This window comes from Triturus cristatus, chromosome 3_2 (assembly GCF_964204655.1).
Source record: "Triturus cristatus chromosome 3_2, aTriCri1.1, whole genome shotgun sequence".
Taxonomy (NCBI): Eukaryota; Metazoa; Chordata; class Amphibia; order Caudata; family Salamandridae; genus Triturus; species Triturus cristatus.
In genome coordinates, this window is record NC_140584.1 from 1,030,216,076 (window position 1) to 1,030,243,975 (window position 27,900).

Consider the following 27,900-nt stretch of genomic DNA (forward strand, 5'->3'; position numbering starts at 1 on the left):
GCTACTTCTAAAAAGCTGAATTCCCCCTCTATTCCAGATCTGGGTGCTTATCCACATTGGGATAATCATACAGATCTGTCCCTTGATGCGTTGCAGTCATACATTACTAACACATCATTCAATATTTCCAAATTAAATTCGGAAGGATGGTTGACTTGGCAGACAAGCTCAGATTCCTGTCAACATCGTTTTTTGGGTCTGCAGCCTGGGTATACGCAGGTTCGCGTAGACCCCCGCTTTGAATCTTCTCATTCTGTTACTACCTACTCAATTGGAAAGTTATGCCAGCCTTGGCTGCAACATTCCACCTTGGCATCTGTCAAAAGTTCATTTATCTAAATTACATGAGAAAATAGATTTGAATGATTTTGTTAAAGGTCCTGTGGGTGGCAGGTCCAAAAGATGGGTGTATGCTATTTATAACGAAGTTTGGAAGTTATCACAAATTGAAGCTGCTTCCAGATTGAGAGCTATTGATCAAGCTAATAATGAAAAAGTGCTAGCGGTTATAGATAATAGCATTAACACCCTTTCTTCCAGAATTTACACATTAGATAATATTGTTTCATCTGTTGTTGATACTGTGCAGGATGATGTGTCTGTTTTGTATCATGGTCAGAATCAATTGCGTTCTATAATGCAGTTTGCATGGACATTGCAAACGTTAAAAGCTGGGAAAGTCCCCTGGGACTACATGAATACTTCATCATTATTCCTTCCTTTTAATCTAACTGCGAAACAACAATTCATGCCCATGAAAGATGCAACATACTCATTACTGCATATTGAAAAGTTAGAACTTTTGCCTTTCTCAGTGGCCGAATTAAATTCAGCTGTGTGGCTTTTCCACGGGTTAATCACATTGTCATTTCCTTTGTTTAAATTCAGTCCGTGCATGAAACATTATGCCCTAGGCAGATATGAACCATTGGGGACTGCTTTCCTGCATGAAGTATGGTCACTCCCATTTACATACAGGTGCATGAGAGAAGGTAAAGAAGTTTATTTGAAGGGTGAGGAATGCTCTTCCACACATGATCACTCTGTAGTCTGTAGGCACCTTTCAATTGCATGGCGCGTGCAATGTGCAAGCGCCTAATTTAGCATGCATCCTGAAAGGGATTCCAGTGCCAGCTATTACACCCTCTTTCACGCTGTTAGCTAATGGTAGTTATTTGCTTTTAAATAATTAGGCTTGCTGTGGGATGCTAGTGGGAATTCCTTAGATTGTGACTGTATCACAGAGAGTAGTCTGCTGTAAAAATGTCCTTTTCCCACCCCCGCATGGGCGGCTGGATGTATCCATCTGGCCTTCCATTCCAACCTTGAAAGCAGAGTTCAACAAGATGAGCAGAATAAGGGCTCTATTGTCTCAAAGAGAAGTCGCTCTGACTTCGTCCCGTGAAACATTTGTCCTTCACGTAGCCAACACTTGTACCGAGGTGCAGGCGCTTTTAAATACTGATCTCCCACTTCATTTTGGTGCCCTGATTCAAACTATATTTAACGCCTCGTCAACGACTGGCTTGGCGCATTTTTTCAAAATTGTGGGCTCTGGCCTCGTGACCTCCTTCCAAACTATTTTTGGTGTGATACCGGCCTTTTTTCATTCTATTTTTTCCAGCGTCTTTGGAGGGCTGCTGTTGGTCTGCATACTGCGCAATGGCTGCACACTTTGTGTCACGTGACATCCTATCCCGGCTTCGTAACCGGATGCTTGAATACTATGGAACTTTACCACTGACTACCCTGAGCATAGCCTATGGATTATCCTTCCGGTTTGCATACTTTACATGCGTACAACGTGTTTTTCATTGCCTAGATTCTCCTTTTGAATGGGCTCTGGATTTGTGCTTGTCAAACTCGGTGTCTCCTGCCCCGGATTATGATCGACTGATGAGTCCACTAGTGGCTCATGAGTTGGACTGTTCTGGTGTTAGGATTATGGCCTGTGGTGCGGCACATGGAGTCCTAGGGAATTGGGACATCTGAATGGCAGCTTATGACTTCTTGGCAAGTAGTTATCTGGAAGAACATGCCAGTTGTCCTCTGAATGTGCTAGAGGCTCCAGTGGTCGAAGAACATGTATGTTCGTTTACCTTATTAGACTGGATGGCGGACACTTTTGCAACTCGTTCCAATGACTTCCTTTTGGAAGCTGTTGCTACGTACTGTGCTTACACATTGATGGATTAACTTGATTATCGTCCAGCTTCCCTTGCACAAACCACACATTTTTTGTGTGTGTTCCTACATCTGGGCTCGTTGAGCCTTTGCATGATGTATTGACTTACCATATTCTTTTTTCCCTTCATTTTTTTTTTTTTTAAAGTTTTTTTTCCCAAACTTTCCCTCCTCTTTACTTGGATTTCCAATACATGCACTTGGTTCCGCTCTGTCGAACTTGAACTCTGTGTTCCTTTTTGTATTCCAATTTGTTTGTGGTCTGATCAAGAGGGGGTGTAGTGAAGGCAGCGATTTAGATACATTCATTGCTATGTTAGCATAAGCACGTTAGATGTTAGAAAAGCCATCTTGACACTTTTGCTGCTTTTGCACACGACACTGCAGAGACATGTTATTATTTGGAAACTGCTTGCTTGCCTTTTCTTCACATGAGAACTGTCTGTTGTTCACATCCCTAGACGTTCACTGCGACCTTGGTCTGAACATTGTGTGCAAAACACTCTGAGCCGCCAGACAATGTATATTTTTGAGTTCAAGTTGATCGGCCCACTCTCTAGCCTTAATATGCACACAGCTGCAAATACCTGGGTGTCGAGAGCCTTTAATATTACTGTTTGCATGCGTTAGAAACACATTCTGGAGAAGAACATTTCCAGGCGCAGAGCAAAGCTGATCCTGTGATGTGATTCACCTAAGCTGATCTTTACGGTATGGGGTTCCCCATTCAAGCCTAGAGACCTTCTATTAGTATAATAATACTAGCCTACTAGCGAAGGGAAGGTGGCTGTATTCCACTGGCATTGGTAATAGGATTTCTCCCTTCATTTTCTATGGTATTGTAACAATGCTGATGGTTTTAATTATAATCATTTGTCTGCTTATGTTAGTCAAAGTACTGCATCTTAGGACACGCAGTTTATAAAATAAACCTTTTAAACTTTACCGTGTCTCTGATTACTCTTGTTGTGGACTGATTAGAGATTAATAACAAACAGGTATTTCTGATTCCCACCATTCCTGAGAGTACTCTAAGTCGCTTGTTCTGGGTAGTCTATACATTGGGACCTCCGAGAGAATACGGATAACGAATGGGACACTGATGCTGGTCGGATAGGGGTTCTGGGTACTGAGGTGAGTTTTTGGTACACCACAATTCACTGAAGTCCTGGTTTCCTGCACATAGTTCTGTGCATGAGCAGAATCCCTGCAACAAGATCTCAAGTTGGTGTTTCACCATTGATCGGGTATTGAGATAACATATAAGCAGCTGCTCCTGTCCCAGGCATGTGGGACTGGATAAAGGAGTTGGGAGTACATTGGGTGTGCTAGGGTTGTTCAGGGCGGAGGGGATAATAGGAGATATATAATCGCCATTTTTAAGGCCTAAAATCCCCAGGGAGTCTAGCCTGTTCTGGTTGTGAGGGTCAAGAGCCCAGTCTCCCCAAAGGGCCCTAAGGTCAAAAGAAGAAGACTCCAGTGGGCGGGCAGAATCTGGGGCCCCAGGCCCCGATCAGCCGCGGATGGGCGCAGACGGGCTTGCCTTTGGCGCGTCCTCTGCGCGCTCGCCCTTCCATATGGTTTTTATGCTCCCCCACCCGGAAGTCAGAGGCTTTCCCCGGCTGGAGCGCCAACCACCACCAAGATGGCGCCGTCCCAGCAAGAGCCCCGAACAAGCTGAAACCCCGTGACACCCTCTCCGCTCAATCGGAATAACCGTGGCGGACCGGAGGGTGTAATTCAACAAGCATGACAAGTGAGTTAAAAATATTAGCAACTAAACACAAAGCTAAGTATATTTAACTTCAACAAGACGAAGTTTATAAAAGGCAAGAAATTAGTAGCGATTGGCAGGTTGTAATACAACAAAATAAATGAAGCGTTTTAAGAGCAGCGTTATCAGCCAACCGTCCAATTATTTTTGTGGGCTGCCATTTTGCTGTGGGGTTCCTAAGAAGTCAAATACCTTAGTATAGGGTTAACGCATGAAGTGATCAAGTCCTCTCTGCAGAGATAGTTATGATGGCGGCAAACAATTTGGCATACTCCAGGTGTCGTTTTTGATGTGCAGGAATGCCATGAAGCTAATCCTATTCCCCTCCACAGAGAAACACTGATGCAAGGCTCGTCACACTTCCTTCCGAGCTTCTTATGGAAGTCTGAGATTAATGAATACAAGATTTGAAAAGAAACTTGTAATATTCATATTGTATTAGATCCTTTACCTAGTTACTGCAAGTAACAAATTCTCTAGCTCAGGCCTTTCTTCTCTAAAACTATGACTCTTATGAACTTACTAGAGAGTTCAATGCACATAAATTAAAGATTGGTTCCAATCTTGTAAATCCAGGAAAATTGTTGATATACTCAATGTCAATGATGAAAACAGGAGAAACACAAAGTGCAATAAATGAATGTGCCCAAAAAATTCATTGAAAATAGTGCAAGCACAATAGGTACAAATAAAATGGTAATAAACATGAGAACGATCTGAGAAGAGAAGATAGCACAAATGAACGAAGTCAAGGTTCCAATCCAACACTTGTACTGCAAGGCACAAACTCCACCACGATCCTCCGATGACTGGCAAACACGAAATGCTTTGGAAAGCGGTCAATACCCCCCTTTCTCTTGTATTGTGGGTTAGGGTCCAGGTGAGCCATCAGGGTACCGTCTGGGAGGCCACTCAAGCCTCCCTCCTCCACAGGGTCTGACTCCCTGCCTTCCAGGTCTGCTGTGACCTCCCACATCCAAACGGGTAGCATGGCCCTTGTGCTCGTTTATGTCCAGGGGATGAGTCTTGCCTATTGAGGTGTGCTTTAAAAGCATAAACCAATAAAGGCCATGCCTTCACTGATGCTCCAGGGCCTGGACAGAGGGACCCAGTCAGCCCTATAAAAGAACCATACACTAGGTACCTGCTTCATGCCAGGTGTGGGGGGGATTCTTGAGAGTGAGCTCTGCATGCTCGTTTTCTCCCAAGGGGTAATACCGGCTTCTAGGTCACTGGCCATTGTTGGGTGACCCGTTTGTGCTCCTAGTGCTGCTCATTCCCAGCCTGGGACCATCCAGTATCACCTACACCTGTCCCCTTGCCAGAGGCCGCTCAAGAAGATCAGCAAGAGTGGGCGAAGAAGGCTCATTGTCTCCTGGGGGAGAGGGGCATTTGGGCTTAAAAGCCATGGTTCACATTATCAGGCCCTCAGTAAGCAACCGTGTCTCACAGCGTTTTCGCCGCGGGCCATTTGCACGGACGATCACTTTGCTTGGGCCTGGTCTCCTCAGTGCTCATCTTGGGTCTAGGAGATGACCCTCACTTACATTACTGTTACTGCCATACAAGCTCTTAGCCCCATTAGGCTTGGGAGTGCGGTGCAATTGCTCTTCTCCGACACAGGCTTGGCGGTGAGCTGACTGGTCTCAGAGCACTCCCTTGGTTCCCTGCTCATTCCAGGGGTAGCTTGTCACTCCTCTGTCTGTCACTGCTCAGCAGGAGACAAGTGCAGAATGGGAGTGGTTCAGAGCAGCATCAGAGAGCTCCTAGTCCACCGCCTTCTTGGCCATTGCCCCATAGAGAGAGTGCTGCTATCCAGCCATCTTAGTTTTCTTGGCAATGTGCTTAATGAGGGTGAAATAGATTTCAAGGGTGAATCAGAGTGACTTATAATAGGGTGAAGCTTGGGGTTCGAAACCCTCGAGGTTCATCTCTTTGGGCCAGGTGTGGTCTAGTTGTTGCTTGTTCTTGGAGAATAGCAGGAATATTGTTTTGGTTGGGTTAAGCTTCAGGTAGGTATTGGACATGCAGGTCTGACTATGGTTCGTGCAGTGTTTGAAGCATTGGATCTCAGAAGCAGAGAAAACCTTGAAATATAGTTTTGTATCATCAGTATATTAGTTTATGTTGATGTTGTTAATTGTGAGTAGAGCACCAAGCAGCTCATTGTAGAGGCTGAAGATGAAGGAGGACAAGTCAGACTCCTCAGAAACTCTGCAGATAATCTTGTGGGACCTGGAGAAGCCCATGAGAAATAACTGGAATTGGATGAATAAGTAGAAGTAACACCAGTCAAGGATGTTTCCTGTAATTACTTCAGGGTGTGGCTGGGGGTGGGTTGTTAACATTATGGAAGGCAAACAAGAGGCCCAATAATATCAGAAGGCAGGCGTAATCTTTTGTTTAAGGCAGCAATATCCCCTTATTGTGTTTAGTAACAACAGTATAAACTACAAAACAACAATACAAAGTCTCTCTTTAGGATAAAACCATCTCACCACTTACTGAGTGGAAACTAAAGAATAGGAGCAGAAGAAAATGATCAGAAAAGACCCTCCCTGAAAAAAACGAGACCAGAAAAGACTCCCTAACTATGTGATCTTTCAAAATTCAATGGGATGTTCAATTTTTACAAATATGCAGTATAAACTTGTATCTGTATTGCTTACGGAAAGACTTTGTACGACCCATGTTGTTAAGGTGACATCACCATAGGAACAACTAGACTTGAACTTGGGTGAGGTGAGGGGGGTGGGGGTGGTGACATGTCAACCAATGGAGACAGGGCTAACACTTTAAACAATGAGACAGACCTATACTCAGATCCAGTACAATAAATAGAGATATGAATTGCTCATTTTAAATATATTGGTAAAATGTGATATGATTATAACAAACGTTTTAGCAGATTTGACAAGGTTTATAGGCTGATCAGAGAGATGTTTAAAAATGGGGAACGAGTGAGACAACCAATAAGCAGCTTTTGCAGAATTTAATCCAAAGAACTTTAGAACCAGTTTTTGAGGTAAGAGACACGACCCTTTTAGCCCAATGGGCATTGCAATTCTGTACATCAGCAGGGGCGGCTCCTCAATCTGAGCGGAGGTGTGTCACTCCACAAACCCCAGAGCTGAAAAATAACAAGGTAATAAAGTTATGTTATGTTATGTTAAAATGCGTTTATATAGCGCTCGGCTACTCTAAAAGAGCGTCCCGGCGCTTTCCACATACAGCTGCAGTGTATAACAACATAACAAGAAAAGCAGAGGCCCCAAAAGAGAAAAGGAAAAAAAGTCCACCTAAACAGAAAAATTAAAAAGCCAAGTCTTCAAATTCTTTCTGAATTGAAGCAGATTGGGGGTACTGCGCAATGCCAGTGGGAGCGAGTTCCACAGCTGGGAGACCTTGTGGCTGAAAGAGCGCCCCCCAATCCGTGCCTTCCTCACGCGTGGAACCACAGCCGTGAAAAGGGATTCCGAACGCAGTGAGCGGGCAGGACGATAGAAAGCCAATCTCTTCTGGAGATAGCCTGCACCTGAGCCGAACAAAGCCTTATGTACCAGCGTCAGGGATTTGAACATAATCCGCTTTCGGATCGGGAGCCAGTGCAGCGTCTGCAGAAGACCAGAAGCCCGTGCGCGTCTATGCAAGCCAAAGATTGCGCGCGCTGCAGAGTTCTGTGTCACCTGCAGACGCTGGACCAAATAGTCGGGAAGACCCAGAAAAAGGGCATTGGCATAGTCCAGCCTGGATCCGATGAGCGCCTGCACCGTAATCCGTCTATGCTCCGCAGATAGTAGTGGAAGAAACCTGCGGAGCATTTTCAGAACCCCGAAACAGGTGCCAGCCAGGCCAAGAACATGCGATCTAAGAGAAAGCTGGTTGTCAAGCTTAACGCCGAGATTTTTGGCCACCAAGGAAGACTGCGCCGGGGGACACATGGCGGCCGGCCACCACTGCCGCCACTCGGGATCGATGACACAGCCGAAGAATAACACCTTCGACTTACTGGAGTTGGCCTTTAGACTGTTCCGTTGGAACCAGCCAAAGACCATATCCAGACAGTCCCGTATTCTCTTCCCATCAAATGGCTGATCTTTAGCACATGTGAAAAGGAGTTGCGTGTCGTCGGCATAGGACACGATCTGGGCTCCGTAAGCCTCCACCGCGGCCGCCAGGGGGGACATAAAGATGTTGAACAATGTCGGGCTCAATACAGACCCCTGGGGGACACCCACTCCCAATGACGGCATCTCGGCGGAGCTCTGGGACACCCAGACCGTCTGGCGGCGGCCCTCTAGAAAAGATGAAAACCATCTGAACACCGTCCCCCTTAGGCCGATGTCATGAAGCCTAGCGAGGAGCGCCTCATGGGGGACGGTGTCAAATGCCGCCGACAGGTCCAACATGACTAGCATGGCCTTGCCACCCACATCCAAGGTCTCCCTGATGATCTCAGAGACCTCCACCAACGCCGTTTCCGTACTAAAATTAGGGCGGAACCCGGATTGGGATGGATGGAGCAAATTATTAGTTTCCAAAAAGCTCGACAATACACCATGAACATGTTTCTCGGTGATCTTAGCCAAGGCCGGGAGAAGTGAAATTGGCCTGTAATTGGCCAAGACCTCGGCATCAAGGCCAGGCTTTTTCAGAAGGGGGATCACCATCGCCCTTTTCCAGGTGCGAGGGACACTCCCCTCCCTCAAGGAGGCATTGAGGATCGGGTTGACCAGGGGATTCACCACTGCCGCCATCCCGGCCAAAATTTGGCAGGGCAGGGGTCAAGTGGGGAGCCAGATTTAAGACTGGCCAGCAAAGCCCGGGACATATCGCTGGAAACAGGAGGAAAGTCAGCCAGTACTGCCATAGGCAGGGACGATGTTCCAAGTCCTGCCTCGAGGCCACAGCAACCCTCCGCCACGCTCTCCGAGAAGGAGGCCTGAATTGCCTTGATCTTGTCGGTGAAAAAAGTGGCAAGATCACATGCCCACGCATCCGATGATACAGGCGGGGATGAATAGGGGGAGGGGGCCGTGAACTCCTTCACAATCGTGAAGATCTCCTTACAGGAGTTTGCCACCGCCTAGCAAGATATTCCCGCTTGGCACCAAGAATGTCACGATGGTAGGCCTTCACCGCCGATCTATAGGTGAGTTTGGCCTCCCCGTCATAATGAAGGCGCCAGGCCCGCTCAGCAACCTTGCATTGACTGCGAGCCAAACGCAACGCCTCCGTAAACCACGGCGCCGACTGCCGTATCACCGAGGACCGGGGGGTTACCCTTGGTGCAAGATCGTCTAATCTCTCAGTAAGCCATAGCTGCAGGGCCTCAGTGTCTCTTTCCGGATCCCCCGAGAGGGGACAGGGATGTTCCGTGAGCGCCTGCTCCAACATATCAGGCGTCACTCTGTACAACGCTCTCGAGGCCGTTCTGGGCACCGTGGGGGCGCAGATGTCAAACCGCCCATTTTCCAACACGGAAAACCCAATCAAACTGTGATCCGACCAGAGCACCGGCCGTATTTCGATGTCAACAATTGGGACAGAAGAGAACACTTGATCGAGGGTATGCCCTCTCTCATGTGTAGGCCCTGACACAAACGGTGCCAAGCCAAGCGGAGATGTAATATCCAGCAGTTTAACCCCATTCGGATCGTCCGTGACATCGAGATGAAAGTTGAAATCGCCTGCCAGCAAGCAGTGCTGTGCAGACAACGCCAGCTCCGAGATGGCAGTCTGTAGGTCCTCCCAAAAGGAACCCACCGGGCCAGGAGGCCTGTAGACCAACAGACCCTTGAGTGCTTGAACTGGAGACAGTCTAAGCGTGAAACCAAGGGATTCAGAGCCCTCAATGGAGTTAACAGGAAGAACAGAGCAGGAAATGTTCTTCCGCACCACCACAGCAACTCCGCCCCCCCTACCCTTCGCCCTATCCTGGCGGAAAATATTATAGGTTGGAGGGATCGCAGTAAAGATGTCCGGATTGGACGCCTCTCCCAGCCAAGTTTCGGTCAGGAGCAGGCAAAGGGGATTATCCCTGACAAGAAGATCGTAGATATACTGGGCATGTCTTCCTACCGATCTTGTGTTCAACAGCAGGCAGAGATGTTTCGCATGTACTTTAAGAGCCCTAGGGGCGCAGCAGAGTGACCCAGTGGGCGACCAGCCACACGCTGGGCAGCGACGTTTACCCTTGTGTCGACCGGGGAAAACAGAGCGACACAGGCTAGATGTAGTACGCAAGGCTCGAAGCGTAGCAGAGGTATAATATAACATACTCCCCGCTTCCAATCAGAATCCTCAGCCGCCCCGCCGCCTCCGAGACGCTGACGAGCGCAGACGGGCAGGACTCTGGCACGACTCAGGCTAAGCGAAGGCTACCACCTGCGCATACCGCTGCGCGGAAGGGGCGACTTTAAGTAGGCTCTCCCGTCACCCTACGCGCGCGAGTCCGCTCCAAGATGGCGTCCGCCACTGAAAGTAATGCCCCAAACCAAAATGGCACCCAAGATCAATCCCCGGATCCCGGACCCACCAAAGTGGTGGTGCTTGGAGGCGCAGAGTGCGCTTTTTTAAATGCAGTGAGGGGCCAGAGGGCACGCGCTACGAGCAAGCAGCAGCACGAGGCAGTACAATTAAAAGCAAGGGTAAGTGCAGAACAAATACAAACCCAAATACAAAACGGGAAAATTGTTAAAAACACAGCGCTAGTGCAGCGCGAGCTTTACAAAGTGGTAGGTGGTAAGTTTATTTATTACCATTTTATTTTTCAGAAACCCGTCCCAAACGAAGTGTCAGGACAGCGTGGGACCATTGCTGCTGAGTGGCATCAGCAGGGCTCTGTGAGCTAAAGTTTAAAATGTGCATGTCTCTTTGGTCAGCCGTCTTCCGACAGCCAGCCAGACATGCACATTTCAAACTTCTCTAAACTAGCTGTTTTAGACAACTGGGTTAGAGAAAGCGCAGGCCTCCAGTACTCTTGAGAGAACTGAGTGAGGCTGTTCTCGTCAATTCTGGCACTGCTCTCATGCTGTGACAGCAGCACAAGGATTGGGTAGTACAGTTTCCTGGGTCCGGAGCTGCAAGAAGACACCCGAGGGAGGAGGATGTAACGCTACACGCCAAGAAGGTAAATCTATTTTATTTATTATTTTGGGTGTTTTTGTGCACCCCGCCTCACCACCCTCGGTACATGCCGCCACTGGTCGATGGCCTTCTGGTTGGATGGTTGAGTGAGTGGATGGTCGAGTGGGTGGATGGTCCAGTGGGAGGATGGTCCAGTGAGTGGATGGCTCTGTGCAAATAAGGCTCATCTAGTTCATGGTTCAGGACACATTTAGAATTTACAGCCCAGAAAGCAAGCCTCCCAGAAGGGGACTATGAACATTTCAATCCAAAGAACTTTAGAATCAGTTATTGAAAAGCTTTTTTAACCGTTTTTGCCAGTCCTCAAAAAACTATTTCTTCTGTGAAATGAGCTCATGAACTATTTTGAATTTCATCTTCAGAAAGATGCTCCAGTTTGACTGTTGATTAAAGCTATGTTTTCAGTCCGCTCATCAGGACATTGCAACAAATGCGTGTTTGAGGCCACAAACGTGCAGGTCTCAGAACACATTGCTTGGTGGGTTAACACAACTCATTTTGGGATGCGTAACTGGCATGTCTCGGTTTGATTCCTAATTCCTTTTCCGTTCCTCCTGAGAATAAAGAAATGAGTGGCAATATTACCAGATATTAATAACTCTGCCAGGAATCTGCGCTATTCTTAATCAAAACAAAATAATTGGTGTAGCACCACACAATGAGCAATTCTCATACGAGGTAAACTAGGCTAAATCCATGGAGGTAGCCACCAGACCTAAAGAACTGAAAAAGGGTAGTTACCTTGAAATATCTTTGCACCAAATGGTGTTCTAGCAAGCAAAGGACGCAAGTATTCCTTTAAGCTCCAGAACTCATAGAAGGTATGCCTGTGGGCATTGTCCTGCAAAGAGGTCACACCAACAGAAATAGTGCCACTTAATAGCATATGTTATAACAGCAACCATGCATTTGTTCACATTAAGAGTGAAAATCACAAAAACCTTTATTTTGTTTGTATATCCTGCAGAGGCAATGTACATTAACAAGTACAATATTTGTTACACATTTCTCCAAAATTAATTTGAAAAGAAGGACCACATTCTCTATAATGGTTGTCCCTAAATGGCTGTAGTAATTATAGCAATTAGTTTAACCTCGGTAGAGTAAGGGACAACTTTGAATGAGCCACAAGAGAGACATAAGGCAGACAGTTTTTCATTGTAACTCTGGAACAATTAATGTAGTTTACTGTTTTCACTATTTAATGCTTTTGTATTGGTAATCTATTCTGCACAACATCAGAATCATGCTGCTGTTAACATGCCCATGCTGAGTTTAACAGTAGAATAAGGTTTCTCATGTATTTTGTTGCCAAACTACCCTGGTTTGAAGAGACAGAACACAGAGATGCCAAGCCCACTCGGGAGGAGTACTGGCATACTGCCTCTGCATAGACGCCATCCTGAAAAACACACAAGACATACGATGAAGCAAATTCTATCTTTCTTACAATGCACTGCGACAACCTTTTCCTAAATGTGTTTCCTTTAGGTGGGAGAGATACGTCTCTGGTTAGACATAAATTATATGCTCAGGCTTCGCTATCTCTCAGTTTACCCATAGGTCAAGTATGAGACATCTGAACTAGCCCTCCGGTGACAATACTCCATCTCCAGAGGACAAAACCCACAGTTCATCAAGTTCATCATTTCTGCTCGATTTGTTTTTTCAAATGTGCCATGAGCCTTGTGTTTATTGCCAGAGGGCACCCTCTAAATATATTGAAAACACATGCATGCAAAATATAAGCTGAACTGAGTGGTTATTTATAAAATGCAACAAACCCCGAGGGCATCTTGGTGCTGAACTAACAGCATCAGAAAAGATATGAAGATAATAAATAAAAACAGATGACTTTTAAGTGCCTTTCTAAACATAGAAGGGTCCTTTGTTTTGTGCAGGTCAAGACTGGGTATATTACAAATAGAGGAAGCAACAAATGAGAATGAACATTCCCTCTACCATCTCACCCCACACACCAATATAGCCTTTACTAAGTAAGGGGACTGAGCAGGAGGGAAGAGCAAAATGAAGGGATCACTTAAATTTGGAAGCAAACACATAAGCAGCATCAAACAGGCACTGTGGGCAAAGCAGAGTGCCACACTATGGATCCTTCTAGAAACTTGCAACAAATGCATCTTACGGCGAGCCTTGGAGAACCTAGCAAATTTCCTGAAAAATCATGACAAGTCGCGCTGCATTATTCTGAACGCTTTGAAACTTGTCTATAGCTGATTATCAAGCAAGGCAAGCATAGCAAGCGTGTATAGTTCAAGCTAGAAATTATGGTAGCACTAACCACACACACTTTCAGTGGCATAGAATAAAAAGGTTTTTCTTCAAGGTCCTCCCTTTTACATTCTGATGGAATCTGAAGTTAAAGTGTGGTGAATTAGCCTTTCAACCCTGTTGATCTACCCCCCAGGTGCTTTAAGTAGCCCACCACAGACCAGTTCTCTCTCATAACAACCCACCCATACTGTGCAATTACGAGTTAAAGCCCGCAGAATGGGAAATGAAAAGGTTCTTGGCTACAAAGCATCTTTTACCCAAAGTGAGTTTATCTGCTGGATTTTCGGGTCTGTAACAGCGAGTTGGTTGTTAACGCACCCAGTAAATCTGGGAGCAGGAACACTGGACCTTTTATAATTGTGTGGAACGGATTTCCACTTGGGAATTCTGCTCCACACAGTTCCCAAACACAGCCCTTGCCTTTTATAGGCACCTTGCAGGTGGGCTGAACAGACAAAGTGCAACACCATGAGGCATGAGAAGCAATGAAATACAAACAGACTCCTCTACCAGTAAATGGCTTGTAGATGCGTCAGTAGCTGAAATCGGTAACACCTCTATCTTTTAAAATGTTTACAATAACAGATTCCATTCTTTTTTTTTAATGAAAATTATCATTTCAGAACTGAGATGACCTTCACGTGCCTCTGGCTGAAAGGAGGGGGGGTGTCTCCTTTTCTGTGAACCAAAGGGAGAGGCAGAAAGTGAAATTTGAAAAAAAAATATCTTGCTAGGGTGCCTGCTCCCTGGCAAATAATGTAAAATGTATAACTCGCAAATCTAATGGCTAATTAGAAGTCAGCCGATGGCTTTAAATGATTGAGGAATTTGGGACTTCACAGTGACAAAGGCGTATTTTATTTTAGAGGTGCTGTAAGGGTTGTATCAGCTGCGTTCTAGAGGGTGTCCTTCTAATGGAAACTTAGGAAAAATAAGGATTGTGTATTGTTAAGAATATATAGTTTTAATGCACTTCTTTTTTATCATGAACACGTAAAGACAGATTTACTAAGAAATCGCGCCAGGTTTGGGCACAAACATTGATACATAAAAGTGCAAACGGTTGATTTGGGAATTACTTTCCACTGCAAAAACGTTATTTGTGCTAGGAAGTGTCCCTAAAGTAACACAAAATAGCGCTAGCACTGCTTTGCGTCAAGGGGGCGTACCATGGATGGTACATAGTGTTCTGATGCAACCACCCATATTCCTTTTATGCAAAGCCTTTACTACTAAACTTTGTAGACAGGGCTTTGCTCCGAAAAACAACACATCATTGAGGCTGGGTTTAGCTGGAGAAATGTTTCTATTTCTCTAGAATTTTCCAACTTTTCTTGCATGCGGCACTGTATAGCACACATTCTGCTGTCTCCTTTTGAAACAACGCAACTCTGGTTGCTGAGCTGCATTGTGTGAAAAGTCAGTTAGTCTGTCTTTTAATTTCTTTGCACATTTTGTGGCAGCCTTTCTTATACTGTGTGTATTACAATTATATGATAAGGATTAGTATATTCATAATGCTTTCAGTCGCAGTCTGGGATTTGTAGCACTACAAATACAACTCAATATTCTACCGGTGCCCTATCCAGGATTCCGTTGTGTGATTAGTTTCTCACACAGACATCTTGCAGTGACTGCATTAACTAATTCAGCTTTCATAGCATAAACGAATGCATTTCCAACCAAATATTTTGACATTTTCCAATCAAGGTGCGTGCTTTATATATATATTTTTAATACATATTTTTTATTGAGCAGGTATTTGAGAATCACAGATCATCAGCAAACAGTTTAGTAAAAACACTTTGGGCCGCTCGCAGGGGGCCCAAGCATCGATAATTATCAGTGTCTACCCAGTCACTATCCCCTAGGGTGACACATTGCGTAGTGTGGCGGGTTGTTGACTCATCGTCTGATTGTTGCCTTGTGCCAATTTTCCCCTACCACCCTTCTCCTCCCAGTACGTTGGTACCCCCTGTATTGCTTCCACGGTCCCCAGATCTTTTCGAATTTGCAAGGGCAGCCACAGGACTAATACGCAGCATGCTCAGCCAGTTCGCACCAGTCAAGGTCTTCCTCCCAGTCCCTGAATGTGGGAGGCCTATTCTTTCCCTAGTCTAGCAAGATTGCGCTTCGCCACCCCAGCAGCCATGTTTAACCAGGTGTGTGAGTGTTTAGGCCACTTCTCCTCCCCTGTTATGCCCAGTAGCAGCCACTTGGCCTCGAGTGGGATCAATAGGCCAGTTACCTCCCTCATCACTTCTATTACTACAGACCAAAAAGATTAAATCAGTGGGCAGGTCCTAAGTGTGTGATAAAATGTGCCTATGTTGTTGCAGCCTCTGGTGCAATCAGCCCATTCGTTGCGGCCCATCTTCTGTATTCTGGACCTAGAGAGGTACAACGTATGTAATATCCAAAGCTGCATCCGGTGGAATTGTGCTCGTATGGCTTTCTCTGGGGCTCTGCAATGCCTCACTCTGCTCGTCATCTTTCAAAGAGCCCATATTTTCTTTCCAGGCCTCTCTAAGCGGGATTAGATTATCTGGTGTGTTATTTATTATCTTTTTATATGTTAGGGAGACTGGCTTGGTGGGCATAGGGTCTAGGATCAGTCGGTCTTCCATGGGGGAGAAATCTGGGATCTGTTCCTCCTCCGGCCATTTCAAGGCATGCCTCAGCTGCCAGTACCGGAAGATCTCTCCCTGCGCTAGTTCATACTGGGACTGTAGTTCGGTGAACAATACCATTTTGCCCCCTCTCCAGACATCTCCCAGTTTGTTTATCCCTATTGTGTGCCATTTCGTGTGTATACTCAACTTATTCACCTCACTCAGGCTGTCGCTATCCTATATTGGGGTTTCCGCTGTAAGTTTATTGTGCCGCCTCAGTCTTCGACTGGTTGCTTTACACGCTTGCCATGCCGCCTGGGTGTGGGATGGAAGCGATCCTTTCTTTGCTCTCCCATAGAGGAGCGCTGGGTATCCCCTGCTCCCCACGGCTGACCCTGTATGCCGGTTCGTCTCTCTCTCCAAAAACCCATTCATTTACCGCTACCAGCTGGGTCGCCCAATAGTAGCACAGAGGTCTGGGACCGATAGTCCACAATCAAAAACTCTGCGTTGTAGTTTCGTTAAGGAGATTCGTGCCGCGCCTCTGTCCCATAATAGTGACCTCAGTGTGCTGTTAATTTTGCAGAAGTATGTATCAGGGATTTTGTATGGTATGTTCCGTAGTATGTAGAGCATGAATTGGAGGGTCATCATTTTGAAGAGCACAGCCCTTCCCATCAACGAAAGGGGTAGTGTGCCAGCGTAGCTCCTTAAGATATCAAAGATGTGAAGGATTCCCAATATCGAGAAATGGGCTTTGTCACGTATAGCAGGATGTAATCCGCATATAGGGATATCTTTTCCTCCCAGTCCTTTTCAACCGCGATTCTGCGGATTAGGGTGTCTCCTTGGACCCATGCCGCCAGAGGCTCTAGGGCTAGGGCAAAGATCATGGGTTATAGGGGGCATCCTTGTCACATGCCCTTACCCAATTTAAAGCTGTGGGAGGTAAAGCCGTTCACTTGCACTCTGGCCAGTGGTGAGTTGTATAGCAGTCGGACCCAGGAGCAGAAGCTGGGACCGAAACCCAGCTGGGGCAGTACTGCGAAGATGTAATCCCATTGGACGCTGTCGAATTCCATTCGTGCGTCTAGGGAGAGGACGGCTGCTTCCTCTATTTCCTGTTCTGCCGTCAGGTGGAGTACCCCGTACAGGCGTCGCAGGTTCAAGCGAATACTCCGTCTTGGAATAAAGCCAGATTGGCTGGTGGATCACTGACGCTTTGACCCCCGACAGACAGTGCGCAAGGACCTTGGCCCATACTTTGGGTTCAACATTAACCAGGGAGATAGGGCGGTATGAAGCACAGTTTGTCGCTGGTTTGCCCTTTTTGGGATTACTACTTTAGTGGCTGTCTTCTAGTTACGGAAGTACCCCATAGCACAATCCTGGGATGAAATTCTCCAAGCCCTTACATACCCACAAGCAATACCACGTGCACCTCCCATACAACAGGCAGGCGATGCCGCTGGAGGACTTGATTGATGAGTGCATTCTGCCCTGTATAGTGCTGAATTTAACTGTATCCGTTGATCTGAAACACAGCTACGCAGGCCTCGGGGACATTCCGTAGGTACATATTTAGTCAAAAGTTGCCCTAGCATTCACACGACTGTGATCGAAACAGACAATGTAGCCCGCACTCATTACAACAATGCGGCTTCGCCGCAACTTACCTCAGACGACCACTCACCTAACGGTTTCATACTCCAGCTAGTATCTGACATCTCTTTCTATTATTTATTTTCCTTCTTCTCTCTGTTTTTGTCTCCCCCCTCTTTTTATTTCCAGTTGTAGTTCATGTTTTACAAATCAAAAAATGGTTGGTATCCTGCATCATTTACTATTATGAGCACATACTACACAAGAGGTATTGTGATTTGAGTCACAGGAGATGCCGGGAATGCGATGGGCATCTCCTTGGCGCCTGATGCATCTGCACACTGACAGCTTCTGTATGAGCGGAACATGCATGGGATACACATATTGACATATTAATGGGGACAATGGTATGCGTATGCAGTTTGAACTAACGGTCCATATACATACATACCGCTATGTGCGCTTCGGATGTAAAATGTTGTCACAAATGCTTGGAGGGAACACCCAACCTTATGTACACAGGCCCATGGCAGAAATTACTGTATGTTCATTATGTGCATTGATGTGCTATAACTGTATGGTAAAAGATAAAATGCAATAAAGATATTAAAAAAAAATAAATAGTGGCTGTCTTCTGGTCTTCCAAGAGGGTCTTGGAGTCTCTAGTAGCTAGGAACATATTAGGAAGGAGGTCCGCTAGTTTGTGTGCTTTATATTTCGTATGCAGTTGCCTGAAGGTGAAAAGCAAAAAAAATTGTTGTACAATATTTCATTTAATTGTTTAGGCACATTGCTGGCCCTGCCACCCATTCCACTCAGTTGTCCCACTGTTTTTATGCACTACTAATACATTGGAAATACTTTGAGGCTGCCATTGAAGCCCCATCTCCATCGCAGTGCAGGACACATCAGCTAAAGATCTGTGTGTGTTGTGAAAGCTGCAGCAGCCCGGGATAAGAGACATGACCCTTTCAGCCGAATGTGCATTTTGCATCTTGTTGCAAGGATTCTGCTCAGGAACAGAACTATGCTTGGGACCCAGGAATATCAGTAGATAGGTACTGAGTCACCATATTTGCCACAGTGCCAGGAGCCCGAGTCCAACTAGCTATAGTGTCTCACTTGCACTCCTACTCATATCCAGAGACACAAGCGAATTAACACCTCAGAACATAACACTTCCGCCCTCTCAGGGATCGTGGTAACAGGACATCCCCTTTCTCTCACACACTCGTGCTCGTCCACAATAAGATATGACAGAGACACGAAGAAAGTTTGAAATGTTTATTTAAACTATTGTGCTCTAGAATGCAGTATACGTGCCACAACCAGACTGCCTAGGAAAAATACTATGAGCATGTCAATAAACCTTATATTATGAAAAGCCATGTCATATTATAAGACAGAATAGCCTAACTCCTCTCCCCTTCTACAGAGACAGACTGATTATGCAGCAAAAAACTCTGAGGTTAGCAGCGGACCCCATACCTTAGCATGCAAAGATGAATGTTCTAGATCTCAGATACAGCTGTGATCGTCTCTCAGAAAATATCTGTCTCTCTCTGTGTGTTACATTGCGGTGCGTACCTATATGACAAGGTTTACATGTTCACAAACACAGCTGTATTTCTGTGTTGTGTCTAGGTGCGAGTACCTGAACAGGAGAAAAAACAAGAGACAGTTTTCTGTTGGACCATGTCTGCTGTTCAGACTAAATCCCAGGAAAGAATAGAACGAGAGAAAAACTGCAGGTTCTGTGTGAAAATATAATGTGGCACTGAAGTAAACGTGATTATATAGTAATGTTTGCAAAGCTAAAGTAGCCTGGGTCATGCACAGTTAGGCTAACATAGGGAAAACTTCAATGGGCCCTGCACAGAACACATGACAGTCTGTATATCAGGATTCCAATGCAGGTCGATGGCAGGGGCAGCTACTCCATTTGAGCGGAGGAGCGTTTTCCCCACAAGCCACAGAGATGAAAAATAAAATGGTAATAAAGTTTAATTATTACCATTTTATTTTTTAGTGACCTGTCCTGAACTAAGTGTCAGGACAGGGCGGGCCATTGCTGCCGAGTGGCAGCAATAGAGAACTGTTTGCTAAAGTTTAAAATATGCACGTTTCTTTGGCCGGTTGTCTTGCAACGGCCAACGAGACATGCACATTTTAAACTTCTCAAACCTAGCTGTCTTAGGCAGCTGGGTTAGAGAAAGCATAGGCCTCCAATGCTCATGAGAGCACCGAGTGAGGCCACTCCCTCCAATCCTGGCGCTGCTCTCATGCCAGGATTGGGTAGTGCAGTTTCCTAGGTCAGCAGCCCGAGAAGACACCCGAGGGAGGAGGATGTCATGCTGCAAGCCCAGAAAGTAAGTTTATTTTATTTATTATTTGTTTTTTTTGTTCTTCTGTCTCACCAACCTTGGTACATGCCAGCTACCACTGGTTGATGGCCCTGTGGGAGGATGGCCCACTAGGTGGCTGGTCCAGTGCATGAATGGTCCAGTGAGTGGATGGCTCTGTGCAAATAATGCCAGTCTATATCATGATTCAGGATACATTTAGCTTCCACAGCCCAGAAGGCCAAGCCTCCTAAAAGGGTACTATGAACTCTACCCCAGCAAAAAAAGGTTTCATCCTCAATGTCTGGGGGATAAATACAATATTGTGTAAGTTCGCACCATACAATTGCCCCATAATCACTGTGCCAGGGTCTAAGTGCTTTATGTGCACCAGCAAAGGTGGCAGCCTCCCACTCAACTCAACAGGTACTATGTAAACAGACAAAAATCAATGCAGGGCTATATTCTCAAACAGAAAATTAATAATCAACTACCATTGGTGAACTTATCTAATACAATTCGTTAACTGAAACAAGCTCTTTACAAACATAGCCATTAATTAGAACTCCTATACTACGCAATTAACGCAAATCCATGGTTATATGCTACTGTTTAGCAGCTGGCCGAAAGTGTCTGAAACAGATCTATTCATGGGAGAAAGCATACGCTGACGATCTGCTGAATGTATGTCGGAAAGGAAGAATAAACAATAACACAAAAACATCCCTTTGTGACATCACTAGTCAGTATTAACATGTTTGCCGATGGAGTGTTGTACGCTGGTGATCAGTATTCTTTCATTCAAAAGGCACATTTGAGGGAAAGCCGGTGTCCAAGTGGGGGCTTCAAGGGGTGTGGCATAGTAGCATTTGTGTTAGAACGGCTCTGTTTCACCTCCGCCGGCCCAATAAAAGCGAGTTATGCTGCAAATTCGGCCCCAAGTGAGTTCTTGGATAACCTATTAATGGGTGACAGAGACAAGGGATCCGAGACACCAAAGATGAGAGAGATGCGAGTCTAACAGTGACAACTTTGAAGAACAGCATTAGAGCAAGGCATGCCCAAAATGGCGGCCTACCTATACACTGATGGAGCGCAAACATTTGATGAAATTACAACTTATTGGTAGTGCTCCAGCGGAAAAGGGCAAATTTACATATTCTCCCTATGTCACAGAATCGTCATCACAACCTCTAATCCATACTCTCATTCATTGGTGGGGCCCATAACACCAACACGCACTCGTCTCACTTGAATCTGTACACAGGAGAAAAAGCGCTGGACATGTGGGTACCTTATTACCTATCAGGATTAAGTTTCTTTACATTATATACATGTGCACCTATAGAATCCTGACTTTGACATCAAGGCACTCCACCACTTGGTCGACGGACCAATTAGTTGGACTGGTTGATGGTGATTTAGAGCTAGCTAAAACACAAGTAAAGCCTCGGAAACGTTTGATTAGTCTTCAGTACCTAATTAAAGAATCACAAACTCATTTCTTATTCATCCAAATTTTGTTTATCTAATATTAATTTGCTCTGCATCAGCATTTTGGTGCTACAGAATATAACATAATTCGATTTATTTCAAGAAGACATCAAATCTTTAGAACATAAGCATAGATTTCGCATTGCATTATATTTACCAAAATATCGAAGTTGGCGACCCACCGATCACACAGAGGATTATTCAAAGTCTCTGCTACAATCTCCGGGATAAACTGTCCAACCCACAGCAATAATCAAACCATCAGATGAAATAACTTTCCCGGAAATAAAAAAACAAAAACCCAAGGTAAACCATGGAAATCTTTATTCAGCTCAACGCAGACCCAACGTCAATAGACGATCATCCCAGTGAACCCCCCTTTGGGCAAATTAACCATTTTTATACTTTTTTTCCCCTCTTACTACAGATCAATATGCAACAATTTAGGGGTAGAAGTGTTCTGATTGGCTAGTCCGATTCAACTTGCAAGTTCTTAAAAATTTCTCATGACCAACTGGTTTTCCATTAGACTTGGCATAGCAAAGCGAAAGAAATGTCCTGTATCCTTCGATTCACAGGCGAAAGTTCCGAAGTAATAACAAGCCATTGTCCCCTTGGTAGTTCATATCGTTCATCACTTGGCAACCCTCCATGCTCCTATCCTTGACAAGGAACACGCCGGTACAGGGTTGAAGTCACTTGGAGATCTCCAGAGCCATCCGATTCTGCGCAGTAGTCATTGCGCTCACATGACGGCGGCACCACAGGAGCTCCATCTTAAATAATGCGGCCTAGGAGGCCCGAATGCCAACTTAAGCAAAAACAGACATAACAGTAATTAGAATATAAAAATAAAGATTCTAATGTTTAATCCCACTCTAATCCCAATGTATATTAGTATTTTCCTAGCTTGTAGCAACATTTAAAGCAATAATACTCATCATTCTGCAGTACTGAAAGCACAAACCATCACAAAAGCGACATGAATCATGCAATTCTCTATTTCACCACATTCTAAAGTTAGTTTGCGTAGCACAGTTAATTATTTTAATTGTTTTGCCATGCAATTTGCATTTTAGTCCCACGTGTATCTCGTGTTTATCAAGGTGTAAGAGTTGGTTAGTCGTCTCACTTCAAACTAATTAGTACGAGTTAATGCTTAGAATGATTACGTAATTAATTTCATGCACAATAGAGGAGGTACACAAAATTTTGTTTTACCTGCTCCATCAGTAGCATGCTCCGCAAAGAGGTGGGTTTGGGACTGGTACAATCTAACAAAATGCCTTAGAGGGTGTTGTCTAGATTATACACAAATACATATTTTTCGGCAATGCCCCAAGCTACAGCCTTATTGGACGATGGTCCTTGATGCAATTGACAAAATGTTTCAAACAGCCATCCCCAGGCTACCAGCCTACCTTCTTCTAGGGCTAGCCAATACAAAAACATTTCCACTATCCCTCCAAGAAGGAAAAGATGGCATCACTTTCCCTAGGCCTGGCAAAACAGACAATCACGTCACTGTGGGGTAAAGCACACGTGAGGACTTACATATATAGGATTTGTTATGCCCTGGGAATGGAAACAATACATAAGGTTGGGTACATGTAGGAGGCTGGCTTAGTATATGGTGCACACCTAAAGGAGTGATGCACCTTGCGCTAATACAGGCAACCCTTATGGTGATTTTAGTGGTCTTTGATAACCTTAAAAGCTCTCAAAGGGGTAGCTGTGGAGAGCAGCCTTCAGACTTATCTTGAAGGAGTGTAAAGCAGCTTGTTTTACCACATTTAAACCATAGTGTAGATTGGATGAGAAGGGACCACACAGTGTTTATGAAAAAAAAATGTTTATTAACAATACACAATCACTATCACTTGGTATATCTCCTAGCCGGAGATATCAATAATACACATAAGAATACTTCAAAGAAATCAGGTAAGTAGCACAAATATACACTAGTCTCCCCGGGGAGACCAAACCGTATACTAAATAAGTGGACTTCGAACTGCAAAGGAGGACAGGACTTGGACCATAGGACGTAGAGTAGTTTGGAGAACCAGAAAACACCCAAGGTAAGTACCCAAGAACCCCAGGAAGGCTGTGTGCACAGTGGAAACAGAGCCGTGTGTCCAATAGAAGTCAATGGAGAAGTCACAGTTGCAGTTTTAAAGAAAAATTACCTTTTCCAGAGGAGCCCGAAGCAACCCCTTTGGAGGTCAGAAGGTTGGAGAACCACCCCTCCCGTGGGTGCCCCAGGAACCAGGTTACCTGCGCCAGGGAAGCCGTGTGCATAGGGGTGAAGTGACGTCGGAACCTCTAGTAGAGGACAATGGGCGACTCAGAAAGAAAGGCCTCAGGAGAAGTCTGTGAAGATGTGTGGTGGAATCCAAGACTTAATTCTTGAAGAGGAGAACCTGCAAGCAGAGGGGACAAAGTCTATGCCCCTCAGAGGTGACCTGGCGGCACAGAAGCACAATGCCCACCATGACGCAAAAGGACATCAGGCAGTTCACCAAAGTTTGCCCACGATGCAAGGGATGCAGGTAGGATGCTGATCTTAGAGTGATGAGGTGTTGAAGACAGGAGCTTCTTGTAGCCTGAAGATCTCTGGAGTGCACAGCCAACAAGCCTTGGCAACGCCAAGTCAAAGTGGCGCACAGGGGTAGACTCAGCGGCTCTGACGAGGGATACTGTCCTCCAAATTGCAAGGAAGACAGGTCAGGCCTCGGGGGAACCACAGATCCACCACCTGTGTTGCTGAGCCTCAGGAAGTCTGTAGGACGACAGGAGCAGCAGACAGGTAAGCTTCAATGGGGACCCTGCAGAAGGAGGGGAGTGACTCCTTCACTCCAAAGAAGAATACTTCAGATGTCCTTGATGCCCACAAGTCCCTGAAGATCCTGAGAGAAGAACAGACACAGATGAGGCAGAATACTTGCTGAAAAGTGAAACTAGGAGCAGCAGGTGTCTTCCTTGATGCAGTCTCGGTTCCAGGCAAATTCCAGCGAAGTCCAAGTGTCCAGACAGTCAAAGAGTGTCTTGGTTTCAGAGGTGAGTCTTGTTCCATGACAAATCTGAGGATCCACCCACGGGGAGCCCTTAAATACCCAAGGAAAGTGTTGGAACGACTCAGGGAGAAGGGGGCTGGACATAGGGGAGGATACTCTCCTGTCCATTGTCCAGTTTTGCACCAGAGCGGGAACCAAGGGTTCGTGAACTGGCTCAAACTGGTGTATGCATGGAGGGCTCCAAATGTGCTCTTCAATGCAGTCTGGTGGCCCTGAAAATCGCTCCCACTCTAGCCCAATACACTAAGTCCTCTCTGGGAGATGATCACACCTCCCTGTGACAGGAAACCTATTGTTCTACTTTCCCTGCTCGAGCTCAACTCTGCAGCAGAAGGCAGAACAGTGTCTGTGGTCGGCTGCAGCACTAGCTGTGGAGAAGTGTGGCTCAATGATTAGAGCGGCAGACCCTGATGCAGAGGTCTAGCCCAGGACCAGGGTTCAATTCCCCGCCTCGGCGGGTCTTGGGCTCAAAAATTCCACGGACCTGATAATTCTCGCCTCGGTGCCATTCTGATCATGGAGACCCACTCTGCAACTCTGGGCAATAGCTTGCTTAATCTCCACAACGGCCCCCACAACGCTAAGGATGCCTAGCCTCCACCTTGGGGGTGCCCAGGAGTGGACGCCTCACAGGGAAAGCCAGGATGGGTTCCACTGTTTTCAACATACATTTTGCCTCTGACACCATTAATTACAACAATTATTTTATCAACTAGCCTGTTTAATGACTGTGATCTACAAAGCCCTGTTTTTTTGCTTTTTGATTTTTTTGATTCGATGAACACTACTGGTTTGACACACACTTATTGTATACAAAATATGGTGACATAGATATTTACATTTGTACAGTGACTTCAAAATGTGACTAAAAACGGAAAAAAATATATATATACAACATACAGTCTGTCAAAATAGAATTGTTTTTCTAAGCTGAAGTCAAATGTCCGAAACTAATTGATTTATGGAACGTGAGCAGTTGGCTCCTATAGTTCTCGCTATTATTGCGGTCCTAAGCAGAGTCGGGTACTTGTGTCTGTATATAATTTCAATGAGCAATGCAAGTTGCAGTCTGTCTTTGCATTTGCATTTGCTTATGTAGAGAAGCTGGTTCTAGCTTGATCTTCTACAAAATCCTCTGCGATCTCTGCTTTTGCGCCAACGCGTTTCGACCTGTGTAGTTGGGGACCTGTGTGATGTTTATGAGGTCGTCTTCAGGGCGGGTGTTTATGGTGGAATCGGACTTCTGTTCCTGTAATTTGATAGTAATGATATGTGGTTACTCCTTGTATCATGTTTTATGATTGTGGAGTTTCTAAAGGTTGTTCTATGTCAACTTACGTTCACTCCAGGTAGGGGAACTTGTCTTCTATGTGATGCCTTGTTTTGTGTACTGCCGACTGGAGTAGAATGACTTTCTTTGTCTGAATCTCGTTGTTTTCTTTCTAAAACAAATGAAAGGGAGAGGAGTTGGAGTCTACATCCCCTTGAAAATGCCTGAAGCTGTGACATGATTTCTGGCAGGTACCTAAGTACGGTAGTTTATTGTTGTTGTCGCTGTGCATGCTTTTGTGATTAGTGGATTTCTTTTCTCCTACTGCGTGCCTTGAACGTGCTTATTTTTGAGTTGCGGTGGCGTGACCTCTATTTGTGCATACAGAGAGTTTTTTTGTGTGGGGGAGCTCCGCTTCGCAGTGCCCTGGTGAACACCGTGATTGTTACTGGTGAAAATCACGATTCCATACGGTGAGGGAGCATGTCCCGGTACGGCGCGTGATATTAGTTCTATTTAAAGAAAGGACGGTGGGCTGTTTACATGTAGCTCGTAGGGGCATACTGTTCCGTACCTTCTTGGCTTGCGAGTGATAGTATCAATTACAATTTATTTACAATTTACAAAGGCTGTAACCGGGAGCAGAAGGGGCTCCTCCAAGGGGCTCCCCAGTACATTGGATCATGCCTCCAACACCAGAATCGGTGTTGGGGTTTGATTCCAACATGTTTGATACCAAACATGACCAGGTTTGGCGCAGTCATTATATAGTTAGACTTATAATGACTGATGTACACTGTATATCCTAAAATGGCTGACCACACTCACAAAGCCTGGAGAATCGACTGAGATTTTTAGGGGTGTCTTGCTCATGCAGGGGCACCCTTACACTTATACTCCCACACCTTGGCCTCCGGACTGAAGGGCCTACCATAGGGGTGGCGTATGTGTTTTAAGTGCAGTGACCTCAAATATAAGAAAACATATATCTGTTGTAAGAGGTGCAAGCACCATCTTACACAGGCTGCAATGACAGGTCTGTAGTCAGAGTTTAAGTGGACTCCCATGGGTGGCACAATACATGCTGCAGCCCATGAAAGACCCCAGGTGTACATATGCCCTGGGTACCATAGTACCATATACTGGGGACCTACAAGGGTACACCAGTAGCCAACTGTGTAGATACCAAAGGACTTACCAAAGCCATTTTGGGAGAGAGAGCACAGATGCTGGGGTCCTGGTTAGCAGGATCCCAGCAAACTACAGTCAAAACATACTGACACCAGGCAAAAAGTGGGGGTAACCATAAAAGAAAGACCCTACTTTCCTACAGTACATAATTACAAAACACGATTCTTGTCCAAACTATCAACAGAAATGAGAGAACTAATCAGTTCACACTATTTGAGGGTTCTAAGGATGGACCAAGCCTGGTAACGAAACGGCGAAAGCCATGCATAGCTGCAAGCCAACAAGAGTTACAGGGGAAGCGATATGAACACTGGTGTCTGTGAAGGTAGGTGGACGTAAAGTTAATTAAAAATAAAGATAGATATCCCTGCTGACTTACGGATGTAGGCAAGTGCATGTATGGAAAGCATGTGAATATACACAGCTGGAACACAAATGAGCTGCTTACTTTGAAATTCAGGTGACAGTCCCTTTGATTGTGGTATGGAGCTTTCCCTACAGAAAAACATGGCGGGGAAAGGAGTGTAAACAAAAATACCTGGGTTTCCCGATGGTGCTTTAATCAGGCTGGTGTGGCTAAACTCAAGTATTGGTCAAAGTCACTGTGTTTTTCTAAAAAGACACCAGACATTCTATTTTTGCAAAAAAAATAAGTGCACCCATATATTACAACTCTCAGTGCAAAGAGAAGCATTCCAGTAATTGGACATGTATCAAGTTTACCTTGAGGGGCACAAGGCAATGAAAACCAGCACTGCTAAGTGGGCAGTGGTGCAGGAAAAAAAACTGTATTTCGGAAAGAAGCAGGTGCTGCAGGAAAAGCTTGTAATTTTGTAGTCAATTCCATGGTCCCACCAAGAGTCTCTACCCACCACAGCCAGTTAGGAGGCAAAAGACAACCCCATGAGTAGTT

The 27,900-nt window shown here is 45.4% G+C and overlaps 1 protein-coding gene across 1 annotated transcript in view; it reads right to left on the reverse strand.

Moving 5' to 3' along the window:
• MLXIPL (MLX interacting protein like) overlaps positions 1–27,900 on the reverse strand; it is a 735,879-nt gene that overhangs the window by 566,904 nt on the left and 141,075 nt on the right. The window lies entirely within an intron of this gene.